Raw genomic sequence first — 20,323 nt, forward strand, 5'->3', positions numbered from 1 at the left:
CGTCCCCCTGGCCAGTCTAGTCCATAAAGTTTAATGGCTAATCCCACTGTAGAGGAGGTGATAAAAGCAAAGGCCTTTTTTTCCCCTCACAGTCAGTAAAGCCTCCCAGCCAACACAGGTCTATAGACTTCACTACATAGACCTTCATTCAATTCCAATGCATCGACTCCCCCATTCAATTCCAAAGCACTAACTCCCATACTCGGACTCCCATACCAAATCCTCTATTCACCCGTACACTTCACCAGTACTGAAACAAGTGCAGCTGAATTACCGTCTTCTCTGTCACTATCAGCGGACGCCACGCTTTAGTTTCACAAGTGTTACAGTACACAGCCCCAGACGTCAATGTGAGAGAAAGAGAGAAGAGCCCTTATCAGACTGTTATCAAGTCTCCAGCCTTCTCAGTGGTTGCACAACTTCCCCTTTTCTCTAGTACTGTGTGTGTGTGTTCTATCGAGAGGAGACATCATGAGAAGTGATACTCTCCATTTCATTATCAGTTCGTAGAAATGTTCCTCTCACAGAGAAGCCTTCCTCTCACACGGCTAAACTGGCCAGTCAAATATAGTTTAAACTGATGCAGAAGCTCTATTCTGGAAAGCTTTTTCACCACAGTCGCTGAAGTGGAAACCCATGGCTAGATGAGTGACGGTGCAGAATGGTCTTTCACAAAACTGAAACCATAGCCTGATTCACCGCAGTCTGAAATGATCGGATCAACTCACAAACACAAACCTGCACAAACACAAACCTGCACACACACACACACACACACACACACACACACACACACACACACACACACACACACACACACACACACACACACACACACACACACACACACACACACACACACACACACACACACACACACACACACACACACAACGACCTGTTGAAGCACAATACGATGTTGAAGACGACCTATAGATGGATCTTAATTTGATCACCCTGTCGCAGGAGAACTTGTAGTGTATTTGAGGTTAAAAAAAGGCTTCAGACGTGATTATTTTCCCTAACAAAACATCGATCAACCACTTCCAAAAATCTCCATTAATTATAATCCACATAATAATTCACATTTCCTGTTGCTGCAGGATTATTTTGCTGCTGTAGCAGGAACATTGATAGACCTATTACTGTACCTAGCTATAGGACATCCCGTGGTTTGAGGCCCAGGGCTCAAACAAGAAAATATACAGGTTGTTAACTCTCCATTGTGTGATTTGGGACGTTAAGGGCAGTATGTGTGTGATTTGGGACGTCAGGGGCAGTATGTGTGTGAATTGGGACGTTAGGGGCAGTATGTGTGTGATTTGGGACGTTAGGGGCAGCATGTGTGTGATTTGGGACGTTAGGGGCAGCATGTGTGTGAATTGGGATGTTAGGGGCAGTATGTGTGTGAATTGGGACGTTAGGGGCAGCATGTGTGTGCAGGTGGGACGTTAGGGGCAGCATGTGTGTGCAGGTGGGACGTTAGGGGCAGTATGTGTGTGCAGGTGGGACGTTAGGGGCAGTATGTGTGTGCAGGTGGGACGTTAGGGGCAGTATGTGTGTGATTTGGGACGTTAGGGGCAGTATGTGTGTGATTTGGGACGTTAGGGGCAGTATGTGTGTGAATTGGGACGTTAGGGGCAGTATGTGTGTGATTTGGGACGTTAGGGGCAGTATGTGTGTGAATTGGGACGTTAGGGGCAGCATGTGTGTGAATTGGGACGTTAGGGGCAGCATGTGTGTGCAGGTGGGACGTTAGGGGCAGCATGTGTGTGATTTGGGACGTTAGGGGCAGCATGTGTGTGAATTGGGTCGTTAGGGGCAGCATGTGTGTGAATTGGGTCGTTAGGGGCAGCATGTGTGTGAATTGGGACGTTAGGGGCAGTATGTGTGTGAATTGGGACGTTAGGGGCAGTATGTGCGTGCAGGTGGGACGTTAGGGGCAGTATGTGTGTGCAGGTGGGACGTTAGGGGCAGTATGTGTGTGATTTGGGACGTTAGGGGCAGTATGTGTGTGAATTGGGACGTTAGGGGCAGTATGTGTGTGCAGGTGGGAGGTTAGGGGCAGTATGTGTGTGCAGGTGGGACGTTAGGGGCAGTATGTGTGTGATTTGGGACGTTAGGGGCAGTATGTGTGTGCAGGTGGGACGTTAGGGGCAGTATGTGTGTGATTTGGGACGTTAGGGGCAGTATGTGTGTGAATTGGGACGTTAGGGGCAGTATGTTTGTGAATTGGGACGTTAGGGGCAGTATGTGTGTGCATTTGGGACGTTAGGGGCAGTATGTGTGTGAATTGGGGACGTTAGGGGCAGTATGTGTGTGAAGTTGGGACGTTAGGGGCAGTATGTGTGTGATTTGGGACGTTAGGGGCAGTATGTGTGTGATTTGGGACGTTAGGGGCAGTATGTGTGTGATTTGGGACGTTAGGGGCAGTATGTGTGTGTGCATTTGGGACGTTAGGGGCAGTATGTGTGTGATTTGGGACGTTAGGGGCAGTATGTGTGTGATTTGGGACGTTAGGGGCAGTATGTGTGTGAATTGGGACGTTAGGGGCAGTATGTGTGTGCATTTGGGACGTTAGGGGCAGTATGTGTGTGATTTGGGACGTTAGGGGCAGCATGTGTGTGAATTGGGACGTTAGGGGCAGTATGTGTGTGCAATTGGGACGTTAGGGGCAGTATGTGTGTGCATGTGGGACGTTAGGGGCAGTATGTGTGTGATTTGGGACGTTAGGGGCAGTATGTGTGTGAATTGGGACGTTAGGGGCAGTATGTGTGTGCATTTGGGACGTTAGGGGCAGTATGTGTGTGCATTTGGGACGTTAGGGGCAGTATGTGTGTGATTTGGGACGTTAGGGGCAGTATGTGTGTGCAGGTGGGACGTTAGGGGCAGTATGTGTGTGATTTGGGACGTTAGGGGCAGTATGTGTGTGATTTGGGACGTTAGGGGCAGTATGTGTGTGAATTGGGACGTTAGGGGCAGTATGTGTGTGATTTGGGACGTTAGGGGCAGTATGTGTGTGAATGTGGGACGTTAGGGGCAGTATGTGTGTGATTTGGGACGTTAGGGGCAGTATGTGTGTGATTTGGGACGTTAGGGGCAGTATGTGTGTGATTTGGGACGTTAGGGGCAGTATGTGTGTGCATTTGGGACGTTAGGGGCAGTATGTGTGTGAGTTGGGACGTTAGGGGCAGTATGTGTGTGATTTGGGACGTTAGGGGCAGTATGTGTGTGCAGGTGGGACGTTAGGGGCAGTATGTGTGTGATTTGGGACGTTAGGGGCAGTATGTGTGTGATTTGGGACGTTAGGGGCAGTATGTGTGTGATTTGGGACGTTAGGGGCAGTATGTGTGTGAATTGGGACGTTAGGGGCAGTATGTGTGTGAATTGGGACGTTAGGGGCAGTATGTGTGTGATTTGGGACGTTAGGGGCAGTATGTGTGTGAATTGGGACGTTAGGGGCAGTATGTGTGTGAATTGGGACGTTAGGGGCAGTATGTGTGTGCAGGTGGGACGTTAGGGGCAGTATGTGTGTGCAGGTGGGACGTTAGGGGCAGTATGTGTGTGCAGGTGGGACGTTAGGGGCAGTATGTGTGTGCAGGTGGGACGTTAGGGGCAGTATGTGTGTGATTTGGGACGTTAGGGGCAGTATGTGTGTGCATTTGGGACGTTAGGGGCAGTATGTGTGTGATTTGGGACGTTAGGGGCAGTATGTGTGTGCAGTTGGGACGTTAGGGGCAGTATGTGTGTGAATTGGGACGTTAGGGGCAGTATGTGTGTGATTTGGGACGTTAGGGGCAGTATGTGTGTGCATTTGGGACGTTAGGGGCAGTATGTGTGTGCAGGTGGGACGTTAGGGGCAGTATGTGTGTGAATTGGGACGTTAGGGGCAGTATGTGTGTGAATTGGGACGTTAGGGGCAGTATGTGTGTGAATTGGGACGTTAGGGGCAGTATGTGTGTGATTTGGGACGTTAGGGGCAGTATGTGTGTGATTTGGGACGTTAGGGGCAGTATGTGTGTGATTTGGGACGTTAGGGGCAGTATGTGTGTGATTTGGGACGTTAGGGGCAGTATGTGTGTGAATTGGGACGTTAGGGGCAGTATGTGTGTGATTTGGGACGTTAGGGGCAGTATGTGTGTGATTTGGGACGTTAGGGGCAGTATGTGTGCGATTTGGGACGTTAGGGGCAGTATGTGTGTGCAGGTGGGACGTTAGGGGCAGTATGTGTGTGATTTGGGACGTTAGGGGCAGTATGTGTGTGCAGGTGGGACGTTAGGGGCAGTATGTGTGTGATTTGGGACGTTAGGGGCAGTATGTGTGTGATTTGGGACGTTAGGGGCAGTATGTGTGCAGTTTGGGACGTTAGGGGCAGTATGTGTGTGAATTGGGACGTTAGGGGCAGTATGTGTGTGATTTGGGACGTTAGGGGCAGTATGTGTGTGATTTGGGACGTTAGGGGCAGTATGTGTGTGAATTGGGACGTTAGGGGCAGTATGTGTGTGCAGGTGGGACGTTAGGGGCAGTATGTGTGTGATTTGGGACGTTAGGGGCAGTATGTGTGTGATTTGGGACGTTAGGGGCAGTATGTGTGTGAATTGGGACGTTAGGGGCAGTATGTGTGTGCAGGTGGGACGTTAGGGGCAGTATGTGTGTGCAGGTGGGACGTTAGGGGCAGTATGTGTGTGAATTTGGGACGTTAGGGGCAGTATGTGTGTGATTTGGGACGTTAGGGGCAGTATGTGTGTGCAGGTGGGACGTTAGGGGCAGTATGTGTGTGATTTGGGACGTTAGGGGCAGTATGTGTGTGCAGGTGGGACGTTAGGGGCAGTATGTGTGTGATTTGGGACGTTAGGGGCAGTATGTGTGTGCAGGTGGGACGTTAGGGGCAGTATGTGTGTGCAGGTGGGACGTTAGGGGCAGTATGTGTGTGAATTGGGACGTTAGGGGCAGTATGTGTGTGAATTGGGACGTTAGGGGCAGTATGTGTGTGATTTGGGACGTTAGGGGCAGTATGTGTGTGAATTGGGACGTTAGGGGCAGTATGTGTGTGATTTGGGACGTTAGGGGCAGTATGTGTGTGAATTGGGACGTTAGGGGCAGTATGTGTGTGAGTTGGGACGTTAGGGGCAGTATGTGTGTGCATTTGGGACGTTAGGGGCAGTATGTGTGTGATTTGGGACGTTAGGGGCAGTATGTGTGTGATTTGGGACGTTAGGGGCAGTATGTGTGTGATTTGGGACGTTAGGGGCAGTATGTGTGTGAATTGGGACGTTAGGGGCAGTATGTGTGTGATTTGGGACGTTAGGGGCAGTATGTGTGTGATTTGGGACGTTAGGGGCAGTATGTGTGTGAATTGGGACGTTAGGGGCAGTATGTGTGTGATTTGGGACGTTAGGGGCAGTATGTGTGATGTTGGGACGTTAGGGGCAGTATGTGTGTGATTTGGGACGTTAGGGGCAGTATGTGTGTGATTTGGGACGTTAGGGGCAGTATGTGTGTGCATTTGGGACGTTAGGGGCAGTATGTGTGTGCATTTGGGACGTTAGGGGCAGTATGTGTGTGATTTGGGACGTTAGGGGCAGTATGTGTGTGCAGGTGGGACGTTAGGGGCAGTATGTGTGTGATTTGGGACGTTAGGGGCAGTATGTGTGTGATTTGGGACGTTAGGGGCAGTATGTGTGTGATTTGGGACGTTAGGGGCAGTATGTGTGTGAATTGGGACGTTAGGGGCAGTATGTGTGTGAATTGGGACGTTAGGGGCAGTATGTGTGTGATTTGGGACGTTAGGGGCAGTATGTGTGTGATTTGGGACGTTAGGGGCAGTATGTGTGTGATTTGGGACGTTAGGGGCGGTATGTGTGTGATTTGGGACGTTAGGGGCAGTATGTGTGAATTGGGACGTTAGGGGCAGTATGTGTGTGATTTGGGACGTTAGGGGCAGTATGTGTGTGATTTGGGACGTTAGGGGCAGTATGTGTGTGATTTGGGACGTTAGGGGCAGTATGTGTGTGAATTGGGACGTTAGGGGCAGTATGTGTGTGCAGGTGGGACGTTAGGGGCAGTATGTGTGTGATTTGGGACGTTAGGGGCAGTATGTGTGTGATTTGGGACGTTAGGGGCAGTATGTGTGTGATTTGGGACGTTAGGGGCAGTATGTGTGAATTGGGACGTTAGGGGCAGTATGTGTGTGAATTGGGACGTTAGGGGCAGTATGTGTGTGAATTGGGACGTTAGGGGCAGTATGTGTGTGAATTGGGACGTTAGGGGCAGTATGTGTGTGATTTGGGACGTTAGGGGCAGTATGTGTGTGCAGGTGGGACGTTAGGGGCAGTATGTGTGTGATTTGGGACGTTAGGGGCAGTATGTGTGTGATTTGGGACGTTAGGGGCAGTATGTGTGTGATTTGGGACGTTAGGGGCAGTATGTGTGTGATTTGGGACATTAGGGGCAGTATGTGTGTGATTTGGGACGTTAGGGGCAGTATGTGTGTGATTTGGGACGTTAGGGGCAGTATGTGTGTGATTTGGGACGTTAGGGGCAGTATGTGTGTGATTTGGGACGTTAGGGGCAGTATGTGTGTGATTTGGGACGTTAGGGGCAGTATGTGTGTGATTTGGGACGTTAGGGGCAGTATGTGTGTGAATTGGGACGTTAGGGGCAGTATGTGTGTGATTTGGGACGTTAGGGGCAGTATGTGTGTGAATTGGGACGTTAGGGGCAGTATGTGTGTGCAGGTGGGACGTTAGGGGCAGTATGTGTGTGCAGGTGGGACGTTAGGGGCAGTATGTGTGTGATTTGGGACGTTAGGGGCAGTATGTGTGTGATTTGGGACGTTAGGGGCAGTATGTGTGTGATTTGGGACGTTAGGGGCAGTATGTGTGTGATTTGGGACGTTAGGGGCAGTATGTGTGTGATTTGGGACGTTAGGGGCAGTATGTGTGTGAATTGGGACGTTAGGGGCAGTATGTGTGTGAATTGGGACGTTAGGGGCAGTATGTGTGTGATTTGGGACGTTAGGGGCAGTATGTGTGTGATTTGGGACGTTAGGGGCAGTATGTGTGTGATTTGGGACGTTAGGGGCAGTATGTGTGTGATTTGGGACGTTAGGGGCAGTATGTGTGTGATTTGGGACGTTAGGGGCAGTATGTGTGTGAATTGGGACGTTAAGGGCAGTAAGTGTGTGAATTGGGACGTTAGGGGCAGTATGTGTGTGAATTGGGACGTTAGGGGCAGTATGTGTGATTTGGGACGTTAGGGGCAGTATGTGTGTGATTTGGGACGTTAGGGGCAGTATGTGTGTGATTTGGGACGTTAGGGGCAGTATGTGTGTGATTTGGGACGTTAGGGGCAGTATGTGTGTGGATTTGGGACGTTAGGGGCAGTATGTGTGTGAATTGGGACGTTAGGGGCAGTATGTGTGTGATTTGGGACGTTAGGGGCAGTATGTGTGCGAATTGGGACGTTAGGGGCAGTATGTGTGTGATTTGGGACGTTAGGGGCAGTATGTGTGTGATTTGGGACGTTAGGGGCAGTATGTGTGTGAATTGGGACGTTAGGGGCAGTATGTGTGTGAATTGGGACGTTAGGGGCAGTATGTGTGTGAATTGGGACGTTAGGGGCAGTATGTGTGTGATTTGGGACGTTAGGGGCAGTATGTGTGCAGGTGGGACGTTAGGGGCAGTATGTGTGTGAATTGGGACGTTAGGGGCAGTATGTGTGTGATTTGGGACGTTAGGGGCAGTATGTGTGTGATTTGGGACGTTAGGGGCAGTATGTGTGTGCAGTTGGGACGTTAGGGGCAGTATGTGTGTGAATTGGGACGTTAGGGGCAGTATGTGTGTGAATTGGGACGTTAGGGGCAGTATGTGTGTGATTTGGGACGTTAGGGGCAGTATGTGTGTGATTTGGGACGTTAGGGGCAGTATGTGTGTGATTTGGGACGTTAGGGGCAGTATGTGTGTGATTTGGGACGTTAGGGGCAGTATGTGTGTGATTTGGGACGTTAGGGGCAGTATGTGTGTGATTTGGGACGTTAGGGGCAGTATGTGTGTGATTTGGGACGTTAGGGGCAGTATGTGTGTGATTTGGGACGTTAGGGGCAGTATGTGTGTGCATTTGGGACGTTAGGGGCAGTATGTGTGTGATTTGGGACGTTAGGGGCAGTATGTGTGTGATTTGGGACGTTAGGGGCAGTATGTGTGTGATTGTGGGACGTTAGGGGCAGTATGTGTGTGATTTGGGACGTTAGGGGCAGTATGTGTGTGATTTGGGACGTTAGGGGCAGTATGTGTGTGATTTGGGACGTTAGGGGCAGTATGTGTGTGATTTGGGACGTTAGGGGCAGTATGTGTGTGATTTGGGACGTTAGGGGCAGTATGTGTGTGATTTGGGACGTTAGGGGCAGTATGTGTGTGATTTGGGACGTTAGGGGCAGTATGTGTGTGATTTGGGACGTTAGGGGCAGTATGTGTGTGATTTGGGACGTTAGGGGCAGTATGTGTGCAGGTGGGACGTTAGGGGCAGTATGTGTGTGAATTGGGACGTTAGGGGCAGTATGTGTGTGATTTGGGACGTTAGGGGCAGTATGTGTGTGAATTGGGACGTTAGGGGCAGTATGTGTGTATGGTGGGACGTTAGGGGCAGTATGTGTGTGATTTGGGACGTTAGGGGCAGTATGTGTGTGATTTGGGACGTTAGGGGCAGTATGTGTGTGATTTGGGACGTTAGGGGCAGTATGTGTGTGATTTGGGACGTTAGGGGCAGTATGTGTGTGAATTGGGACGTTAGGGGCAGTATGTGTGTGAATTGGGACGTTAGGGGCAGTATGTGTGTGATTTGGGACGTTAGGGGCAGTATGTGTGTGATTTGGGACGTTAGGGGCAGTATGTGTGTGAATTGGGACGTTAGGGGCAGTATGTGTGTGATTTGGGACGTTAGGGGCAGTATGTGTGTGAATTGGGACGTTAGGGGCAGTATGTGTGTGATTTGGGACGTTAGGGGCAGTATGTGTGTGATTTGGGACGTTAGGGGCAGTATGTGTGTGATTTGGGACGTTAGGGGCAGTATGTGTGTGATTTGGGACGTTAGGGGCAGTATGTGTGTGATTTGGGACGTTAGGGGCAGTATGTGTGTGATTTGGGACGTTAGGGGCAGTATGTGTGTGAATTGGGACGTTAGGGGCAGTATGTGTGTGATTTGGGACGTTAGGGGCAGTATGTGTGTGATTTGGGACGTTAGGGGCAGTATGTGTGTGATTTGGGACGTTAGGGGCAGTATGTGTGTGAGTTGGGACGTTAGGGGCAGTATGTGTGTGATTTGGGACGTTAGGGGCAGTATGTGTGTGAATTGGGACGTTAGGGGCAGTATGTGTGTGCAGGTGGGACGTTAGGGGCAGTATGTGTGTGATTTGGGACGTTAGGGGCAGTATGTGTGTGAATTGGGACGTTAGGGGCAGTATGTGTGTGATTTGGGACGTTAGGGGCAGTATGTGTGCGATTTGGGACGTTAGGGGCAGTATGTGTGTGATTTGGGACGTTAGGGCAGTATGTGTGTGATTTGGGACGTTAGGGGCAGTATGTGTGTGCATTTGGGACGTTAGGGGCAGTATGTGTGTGATTTGGGACGTTAGGGGCAGTATGTGTGTGATTTGGGACGTTAGGGGCAGTATGTGTGTGATTTGGGACGTTAGGGGGCAGTATGTGTGTGATTTGGGACGTTAGGGGCAGTATGTGTGTGAATTGGGACGTTAGGGGCAGTATGTGTGTGAATTGGGACGTTAGGGGCAGTATGTGTGTGATTTGGGACGTTAGGGGCAGTATGTGTGCGATTTGGGACGTTAGGGGCAGTATGTGTGTGATTTGGGACGTTAGGGGCAGTATGTGTGTGATTTGGGACGTTAGGGGCAGTATGTGTGTGATTTGGGACGTTAGGGGCAGTATGTGTGTGATTTGGGACGTTAGGGGCAGTATGTGTGTGATTTGGGACGTTAGGGGCAGTATGTGTGTGATTTGGGACGTTAGGGGCAGTATGTGTGTGATTTGGGACGTTAGGGGCAGTATGTGTGTGATTTGGGACGTTAGGGGCAGTATGTGTGTGATTTGGGACGTTAGGGGCAGTATGTGTGTGATTTGGGACGTTAGGGGCAGTATGTGTGTGAATTGGGACGTTAGGGGCAGTATGTGTGTGATTTGGGACGTTAGGGGCAGTATGTGTGTGAATTGGGACGTTAGGGGCAGTATGTGTGTGAATTGGGACGTTAGGGGCAGTATGTGTGCATTTGGGACGTTAGGGGCAGTATGTGTGTGATTTGGGACGTTAGGGGCAGTATGTGTGTGATTTGGGACGTTAGGGGCAGTATGTGTGTGATTTGGGACGTTAGGGGCAGTATGTGTGCGATTTGGGACGTTAGGGGCAGTATGTGTGTGATTTGGGACGTTAGGGGCAGTATGTGTGTGCAGGTGGGACGTTAGGGGCAGTATGTGTGTGATTTGGGACGTTAGGGGCAGTATGTGTGTGATTTGGGACGTTAGGGGCAGTATGTGTGTGATTTGGGACGTTAGGGGCAGTATGTGTGTGCAGGTGGGACGTTAGGGGCAGTATGTGTGTGCATTTGGGACGTTAGGGGCAGTATGTGTGTGCAGGTGGGACGTTAGGGGCAGTATGTGTGTGATTTGGGACGTTAGGGGCAGTATGTGTGTGATTTGGGACGTTAGGGGCAGTATGTGTGTGCAGGTGGGACGTTAGGGGCAGTATGTGTGTGATTTGGGACGTTAGGGGCAGTATGTGTGTGATTTGGGACGTTAGGGGCAGTATGTGTGTGATTTGGGACGTTAGGGGCAGTATGTGTGTGATTTGGGACGTTAGGGGCAGTATGTGTGTGATTTGGGACGTTAGGGGCAGTATGTGTGTGATTTGGGACGTTAGGGGCAGTATGTGTGTGATTTGGGACGTTAGGGGCAGTATGTGTGTGATTTGGGACGTTAGGGGCAGTATGTGTGTGATTTGGGACGTTAGGGGCAGTATGTGTGTGTTTGGGACGTTAGGGGCAGTATGTGTGTGATTTGGGACGTTAGGGGCAGTATGTGTGTGAATTTGGGACGTTAGGGGCAGTATGTGTGTGATTTGGGACGTTAGGGGCAGTATGTGTGTGAATTGGGACGTTAGGGGCAGTATGTGTGAATTGGGACGTTAGGGGCAGTATGTGTGTGATTTGGGACGTTAGGGGCAGTATGTGTGATGTGGGACGTTAGGGGCAGTATGTGTGTGATTTGGGACGTTAGGGGCAGTATGTGTGTGATTTGGGACGTTAGGGGCAGTATGTGTGTGATTTGGGACGTTAGGGGCAGTATGTGTGTGATTTGGGACGTTAGGGGCAGTATGTGTGTGATTTGGGACGTTAGGGGCAGTATGTGTGTGATTTGGGACGTTAGGGGCAGTATGTGTGTGATTTGGGACGTTAGGGGCAGTATGTGTGTGATTTGGGACGTTAGGGGCAGTATGTGTGTGATTTGGGACGTTAGGGGCAGTATGTGTGTGATTTGGGACGTTAGGGGCAGTATGTGTGTGATTTGGGACGTTAGGGGCAGTATGTGTGTGATTTGGGACGTTAGGGGCAGTATGTGTGTGAGTTGGGACGTTAGGGGCAGTATGTGTGTGCAGGTGGGACGTTAGGGGCAGTATGTGTGTGAATTGGGACGTTAGGGGCAGTATGTGTGTGATTTGGGACGTTAGGGGCAGTATGTGTGTGATTTGGGACGTTAGGGGCAGTATGTGTGTGCATGTGGGACGTTAGGGGCAGTATGTGTGTGCATTTGGGACGTTAAGGGCAGTATGTGTGTGATTTGGGACGTTAGGGGCAGTATGTGTGCGATTTGGGACGTTAGGGGCAGTATGTGTGTGATTTGGGACGTTAGGGGCAGTATGTGTGTGCATGTGGGACGTTAGGGGCAGTATGTGTGCGATTTGGGACGTTAGGGGCAGTATGTGTGTGATTTGGGACGTTAGGGGCAGTATGTGTGTGATTTGGGACGTTAGGGGCGGTATGTGTGTGATTTGGGACGTTAGGGGCAGTATGTGTGTGCAGGTGGGACGTTAGGGGCAGTATGTGTGCGATTTGGGACGTTAGGGGCAGTATGTGTGCGATTTGGGACGTTAGGGGCAGTATGTGTGTGATTTGGGACGTTAGGGGCAGTATGTGTGTGATTTGGGACGTTAGGGGCAGTATGTGTGTGATTGGGACGTTAGGGGCAGTATGTGTGTGATTTGGGACGTTAGGGGCAGTATGTGTGTGATTTGGGACGTTAGGGGCAGTATGTGTGTGCAGTTGGGACGTTAGGGGCAGTATGTGTGTGATTTGGGGCGTTAGGGGCAGTATGTGTGTGATTTGGGACGTTAGGGGCAGTATGTGTGTGATTTGGGACGTTAGGGGCAGTATGTGTGTGATTTGGGACGTTAGGGGCAGTATGTGTGTGCATTTGGGACGTTAGGGGCAGTATGTGTGTGATTTGGGACGTTAGGGGCAGTATGTGTGTGATTTGGGACGTTAGGGGCAGTATGTGTGTGATTTGGGACGTTAGGGGCAGTATGTGTGTGATTTGGGACGTTAGGGGCAGTATGTGTGTGATTTGGGACGTTAGGGGCAGTATGTGTGTGATTTGGGACGTTAGGGGCAGTATGTGTGTGATTTGGGACGTTAGGGGCAGTATGTGTGTGATTTGGGACGTTAGGGGCAGTATGTGTGTGATTTGGGACGTTAGGGGCAGTATGTGTGTGATTTGGGACGTTAGGGGCAGTATGTGTGTGATTTGGGACGTTAGGGGCAGTATGTGTGTGCAGGTGTGGGACGTTAGGGGCAGTATGTGTGTGATTTGGGACGTTAGGGGCAGTATGTGTGTGATTTGGGACGTTAGGGGCAGTATGTGTGTGCATTTGGGACGTTAGGGGCAGTATGTGTGTGCATTTGGGACGTTAGGGGCAGTATGTGTGTGCATTTGGGACGTTAGGGGCAGTATGTGTGTGATTTGGGACGTTAGGGGCAGTATGTGTGTGCATTTGGGACGTTAGGGGCAGTATGTGTGTGATTTGGGACGTTAGGGGCAGTATGTGTGTGATTTGGGACGTTAGGGGCAGTATGTGTGTGCATGTGGGACGTTAGGGGCAGTATGTGTGTGATTTGGGACGTTAGGGGCAGTATGTGTGTGATTTGGGACGTTAGGGGCAGTATGTGTGTGATTTGGGACGTTAGGGGCAGTATGTGTGTGATTTGGGACGTTAGGGGCAGTATGTGTGTGATTTGGGACGTTAGGGGCAGTATGTGTGTGCAGGTGGGACGTTAGGGGCAGTATGTGTGTGATTTGGGACGTTAGGGGCAGTATGTGTGTGATTTGGGACGTTAGGGGCAGTATGTGTGTGATTTGGGACGTTAGGGGCAGTATGTGTGTGATTTGGGACGTTAGGGGCAGTATGTGTGTGATTTGGGACGTTAGGGGCAGTATGTGTGTGATTTGGGACGTTAGGGGCAGTATGTGTGTGGATTTGGGACGTTAGGGGCAGTATGTGTGTGCAGGTGGGACGTTAGGGGCAGTATGTGTGTGATTTGGGACGTTAGGGGCAGTATGTGTGTGATTTGGGACGTTAGGGGCAGTATGTGTGTGCAGGTGGGACGTTAGGGGCAGTATGTGTGTGATTTGGGACGTTAGGGGCAGTATGTGTGTGAGTGGGACGTTAGGGGCAGTATGTGTGTGCATTTGGGACGTTAGGGGCAGTATGTGTGTGATTTGGGACGTTAGGGGCAGTATGTGTGTGTGGTGGGACGTTAGGGGCAGTATGTGTGTGATTTGGGACGTTAGGGGCAGTATGTGTGTGATTTGGGACGTTAGGGGCAGTATGTGTGTGATTTGGGACGTTAGGGGCAGTATGTGTGTGAATTTTGGGACGTTAGGGGCAGTATGTGTGTGATTTGGGACGTTAGGGGCAGTATGTGTGTGATTTGGGACGTTAGGGGCAGTATGTGTGTGGATTGGGACGTTAGGGGCAGTATGTGTGTGATTTGGGACGTTAGGGGCAGTATGTGTGTGATTTGGGACGTTAGGGGCAGTATGTGTGTGATTTGGGACGTTAGGGGCAGTATGTGTGTGATTTGGGACGTTAGGGGCAGTATGTGTGTGATTTGGGACGTTAGGGGCAGTATGTGTGTGATTTGGGACGTTAGGGGCAGTATGTGTGATTTGGGACGTTAGGGGCAGTATGTGTGATTTGGGACGTTAGGGGCAGTATGTGTGTGCATTTGGGACGTTAGGGGCAGTATGTGTGTGCATTTGGGACGTTAGGGGCAGTATGTGTGTGATTTGGGACGTTAGGGGCAGTATGTGTGTGATTTGGGACGTTAGGGGCAGTATGTGTGTGATTTGGGACGTTAGGGGCAGTATGTGTGTGCATTTGGGACGTTAGGGGCAGTATGTGTGTGATTTGGGACGTTAGGGGCAGTATGTGTGTGATTTGGGACGTTAGGGGCAGTATGTGTGTGATTTGGGACGTTAGGGGCAGTATGTGTGTGTGATTTGGGACGTTAGGGGCAGTATGTGTGTGATTTGGGACGTTAGGGGCAGTATGTGTGTGATTTGGGACGTTAGGGGCAGTATGTGTGTGCAGGTGGGACGTTAGGGGCAGTATGTGTGTGCATTTGGGACGTTAGGGGCAGTATGTGTGTGATTTGGGACGTTAGGGGCAGTATGTGTGTGATTTGGGACGTTAGGGGCAGTATGTGTGTGATTTGGGACGTTAGGGGCAGTATGTGTGTGATTTGGGACGTTAGGGGCAGTATGTGTGTGAATTGGGACGTTAGGGGCAGTATGTGTGTGATTTGGGACGTTAGGGGCAGTATGTGTGTGATTTGGGGCGTTAGGGGCAGTATGTGTGTGATTTGGGACGTTAGGGGCAGTATGTGTGTGATTTGGGACGTTAGGGGCAGTATGTGTGTGATTTGGGACGTTAGGGGCAGTATGTGTGTGGTTGGGACGTTAGGGGGCAGTATGTGTGTGATTTGGGACGTTAGGGGCAGTATGTGTGTGATTTGGGACGTTAGGGGCAGTATGTGTGTGTGCAGTTGGGACGTTAGGGGCAGTATGTGTGTGATTTGGGACGTTAGGGGCAGTATGTGTGTGATTTGGGACGTTAGGGGCAGTATGTGTGTGATTTGGGACGTTAGGGGCAGTATGTGTGTGATTTGGGACGTTAGGGGCAGTATGTGTGTGATTTGGGACGTTAGGGGCAGTATGTGTGTGATTTGGGACGTTAGGGGCAGTATGTGTGTGATTTGGGACGTTAGGGGCAGTATGTGTGTGATTTGGGACGTTAGGGGCAGTATGTGTGTGATTTGGGACGTTAGGGGCAGTATGTGTGTGATTTGGGACGTTAGGGGCAGTATGTGTGTGATTTGGGACGTTAGGGGCAGTATGTGTGTGATTTGGGACGTTAGGGGCAGTATGTGTGTGATTTGGGACGTTAGGGGCAGTATGTGTGTGTTTTGGGACGTTAGGGGCAGTATGTGTGTGATTTGGGACGTTAGGGGCAGTATGTGTGTGCAGGTGGGACGTTAGGGGCAGTATGTGTGTGAATTGGGACGTTAGGGGCAGTATGTGTGTGATTTGGGGCGTTAGGGGCAGTATGTGTGTGCATTTGGGACGTTAGGGGCAGTATGTGTGTGATTTGGGACGTTAGGGGCAGTATGTGTGTGATTTGGGACGTTAGGGGCAGTATGTGTGTGAATTGGGACGTTAGGGGCAGTATGTGTGTGATTTGGGACGTTAGGGGCAGTATGTGTGTGCAGTTGGGACGTTAGGGGCAGTATGTGTGTGATTTGGGACGTTAGGGGCAGTATGTGTGTGATTTGGGACGTTAGGGGCAGTATGTGTGTGATTTGGGACGTTAGGGGCAGTATGTGTGTGCATGTGGGACGTTAGGGGCAGTATGTGTGTGATTTGGGACGTTAGGGGCAGTATGTGTGTGATTTGGGACGTTAGGGGCAGTATGTGTGTGCAGTTGGGACGTTAGGGGCAGTATGTGTGTGATTTGGGACGTTAGGGGCAGTATGTGTGTGATTTGGGACGTTAGGGGCAGTATGTGTGTGATTTGGGACGTTAGGGGCAGTATGTGTGTGATTTGGGACGTTAGGGGCAGTATGTGTGTGATGGTGGGACGTTAGGGGCAGTATGTGTGTGATTGGGGCGTTAGGGGCAGTATGTGTGTATTTGGGACGTTAGGGGCAGTATGTGTGTGATTTGGGACGTTAGGGGCAGTATGTGTGTGATTTGGGACGTTAGGGGCAGTATGTGTGTGATTTGGGACGTTAGGGGCAGTATGTGTGTGATTTGGGACGTTAGGGGCAGTATGTGTGTGATTTGGGACGTTAGGGGCAGTATGTGTGTGCAGGTTGGGACGTTAGGGGCAGTATGTGTGTGATTTGGGACGTTAGGGGCAGTATGTGTGTGATTTGGGACGTTAGGGGCAGTATGTGTGTGCATTTGGGACGTTAGGGGCAGTATGTGTGTGATTTGGGACGTTAGGGGCAGTATGTGTGTGATTTGGGACGTTAGGGGCAGTATGTGTGTGCTTTGGGACGTTAGGGGCAGTATGTGTGTGATTTGGGACGTTAGGGGCAGTATGTGTGTGATTTGGGACGTTAGGGGCAGTATGTGTGTGATTTGGGACGTTAGGGGCAGTATGTGTGTGATTTGGGACGTTAGGGGCAGTATGTGTGTGATTTGGGACGTTAGGGGCAGTATGTGTGTGATTTGGGACGTTAGGGGCAGTATGTGTGTGATTTGGGACGTTAGGGGCAGTATGTGTGTGATTTGGGACGTTAGGGGCAGTATGTGTGTGGTTTGGGACGTTAGGGGCAGTAGTGTGTGATTTGGGACGTTAGGGGCAGTATGTGTGTGCATTTGGGACGTTAGGGGCAGTATGTGTGTGATTTGGGACGTTAGGGGCAGTATGTGTGTGATTTGGGACGTTAGGGGCAGTATGTGTGTGAGTTGGGACGTTAGGGGCAGTATGTGTGTGATTTGGGACGTTAGGGGCAGTATGTGTGTGATTTGGGACGTTAGGGGCAGTATGTGTGTGATTTGGGACGTTAGGGGCAGTATGTGTGTGATTTGGGACGTTAGGGGCAGTATGTGTGTGATTTGGGACGTTAGGGGCAGTATGTGTGTGATTTGGGACGTTAGGGGCAGTATGTGTGTGATTTGGGACGTTAGGGGCAGTATGTGTGTGATTTGGGACGTTAGGGGCAGTATGTGTGTGATTTGGGACGTTAGGGGCAGTATGTGTGTGCAGTTGGGACGTTAGGGGCAGTATGTGTGTGATTTGGGACGTTAGGGGCAGTATGTGTGTGATTTGGGACGTTAGGGGCAGTATGTGTGTGCATTTGGGACGTTAGGGGCAGTATGTGTGTGCATTTGGGACGTTAGGGGCAGTATGTGTGTGATTTGGGACGTTAGGGGCAGTATGTGTGTGATTTGGGACGTTAGGGGCAGTATGTGTGTGATTGGGACGTTAGGGGCAGTATGTGTGTGATTTGGGACGTTAGGGGCAGTATGTGTGAGTTGGGACGTTAGGGGCAGTATGTGTGATTTGGGGACGTTAGGGGCAGTATGTGTGCAATTGGGACGTTAGGGGCAGTATGTGTGTGATTTGGGACGTTAGGGGCAGTATGTGTGTGATTTGGGACGTTAGGGGCAGTATGTGTGTGATTTGGGACGTTAGGGGCAGTATGTGTGTGATTTGGGACGTTAGGGGCAGTATGTGTGTGATTTGGGACGTTAGGGGCAGTATGTGTGTGCATTTGGGACGTTAGGGGCAGTATGTGTGTGCAGTTGGGGCGTTAGGGGCAGTATGTGTGTGATTTGGGACGTTAGGGGCAGTATGTGTGTGATTTGGGACGTTAGGGGCAGTATGTGTGTGATTTGGGACGTTAGGGGCAGTATGTGTGTGATTTGGGACGTTAGGGGCAGTATGTGTGTGATTTGGGACGTTAGGGGCAGTATGTGTGTGATTTGGGACGTTAGGGGCAGTATGTGTGTGATTTGGGACGTTAGGGGCAGTATGTGTGGGATTTGGGACGTTAGGGGCAGTATGTGTGTGATTTGGGACGTTAGGGGCAGTATGTGTGTGATTTGGGACGTTAGGGGCAGTATGTGTGTGATTTGGGACGTTAGGGGCAGTATGTGTGTGATTTGGGACGTTAGGGGCAGTATGTGTGTGATTTGGGACGTTAGGGGCAGTATGTGTGTGATTTGGGACGTTAGGGGCAGTATGTGTGTGATTTGGGACGTTAGGGGCAGTATGTGTGTGATTTGGGACGTTAGGGGCAGTATGTGTGTGATTTGGGACGTTAGGGGCAGTATGTGTGTGATTTGGGACGTTAGGGGCAGTATGTGTGTGATTTGGGACGTTAGGGGCAGTATGTGTGTGATTTGGGACGTTAGGGGCAGTATGTGTGTGATTTGGGACGTTAGGGGCAGTATGTGTGTGATTTGGGACGTTAGGGGCAGTATGTGTGTGCAGGTGGGACGTTAGGGGCAGTATGTGTGTGATTTGGGACGTTAGGGGCAGTATGTGTGTGATTTGGGACGTTAGGGGCAGTATGTGTGTGATTTGGGACGTTAGGGGCAGTATGTGTGTGCAGGTGGGACGTTAGGGGCAGTATGTGTGTGTTGTGGGACGTTAGGGGCAGTATGTGTGTGATTTGGGACGTTAGGGGCAGTATGTGTGTGATTTGGGACGTTAGGGGCAGTATGTGTGTGATTTGGGACGTTAGGGGCAGTATGTGTGTGATTTGGGACGTTAGGGGCAGTATGTGTGTGATTTGGGACGTTAGGGGCAGTATGTGTGTGATTTGGGACGTTAGGGGCAGTATGTGTGTGATTTGGGACGTTAGGGGCAGTATGTGTGTGATTTGGGACGTTAGGGGCAGTATGTGTGTGATTTGGGACGTTAGGGGCAGTATGTGTGTGATTTGGGACGTTAGGGGCAGTATGTGTGTGATTTGGGACGTTAGGGGCAGTATGTGTGTGAATTGGGACGTTAGGGGCAGTATGTGTGTGATTTGGGACGTTAGGGGCAGTATGTGTGTGCATTTGGGACGTTAGGGGCAGTATGTGTGTGCAGTTGGGACGTTAGGGGCAGTATGTGTGTGATTTGGGGCGTTAGGGGCAGTATGTGTGTGATTTGGGACGTTAGGGGCAGTATGTGTGTGTTTGGGACGTTAGGGGCAGTATGTGTGTGATTTGGGACGTTAGGGGCAGTATGTGTGTGGTTTGGGGCGTTAGGGGCAGTATGTGTGTGATTTGGGACGTTAGGGGCAGTATGTGTGTGATTTGGGACGTTAGGGGCAGTATGTGTGTGATTTGGGACGTTAGGGGCAGTATGTGTGTGATTTGGGACGTTAGGGGCAGTATGTGTGTGCAGTTGGGGCGTTAGGGGCAGTATGTGTGTGATTTGGGACGTTAGGGGCAGTATGTGTGTGCATTTGGGACGTTAGGGGCAGTATGTGTGTGCATTTGGGACGTTAGGGGCAGTATGTGTGTGATTTGGGACGTTAGGGGCAGTATGTGTGTGATTTGGGACGTTAGGGGCAGTATGTGTGTGTGCGTGGGACGTTAGGGGCAGTATGTGTGTGTTTGGGGCGTTAGGGGCAGTATGTGTGTGATTTGGGACGTTAGGGGCAGTATGTGTGTGATTGGGGCGTTAGGGGCAGTATGTGTGTGATTTGGGACGTTAGGGGCAGTATGTGTGTGATTTGGGACGTTAGGGGCAGTATGTGTGTGATTTGGGACGTTAGGGGCAGTATGTGTGTGATTTGGGACGTTAGGGGCAGTATGTGTGTGATTTGGGACGTTAGGGGCAGTATGTGTGTGATTTGGGACGTTAGGGGCAGTATGTGTGTGATTTGGGACGTTAGGGGCAGTATGTGTGTGATTTGGGGCGTTAGGGGCAGTATGTGTGTGATTTGGGGCGTTAGGGGCAGTATGTGTGTGATTTGGGACGTTAGGGGCAGTATGTGTGTGATTTGGGACGTTAGGGGCAGTATGTGTGTGATTTGGGACGTTAGGGGCAGTATGTGTGTGGTTTGGGACGTTAGGGGCAGTATGTGTGTGATTTGGGACGTTAGGGGCAGTATGTGTGTGATTTGGGACGTTAGGGGCAGTATGTGTGATTTGGGACGTTAGGGGCAGTATGTGTGTGATTTGGGGCGTTAGGGGCAGTATGTGTGTGATTTGGGACGTTAGGGGCAGTATGTGTGTGATTTGGGACGTTAGGGGCA

The 20,323-nt window shown here is 50.8% G+C and overlaps 1 protein-coding gene across 5 annotated transcripts in view; it reads right to left on the bottom strand.

Annotated features, from left to right (window-relative positions):
- inpp4b (inositol polyphosphate-4-phosphatase type II B) overlaps positions 1-20,323 on the bottom strand; it is a 253,535-nt gene that overhangs the window by 125,711 nt on the left and 107,501 nt on the right. The window lies entirely within an intron of this gene.

The sequence above is a fragment of the Salmo salar genome, chromosome ssa04 (genome assembly GCF_905237065.1).
Source record: "Salmo salar chromosome ssa04, Ssal_v3.1, whole genome shotgun sequence".
In the NCBI taxonomy this organism is placed as follows: domain Eukaryota; kingdom Metazoa; phylum Chordata; class Actinopteri; order Salmoniformes; family Salmonidae; genus Salmo; species Salmo salar.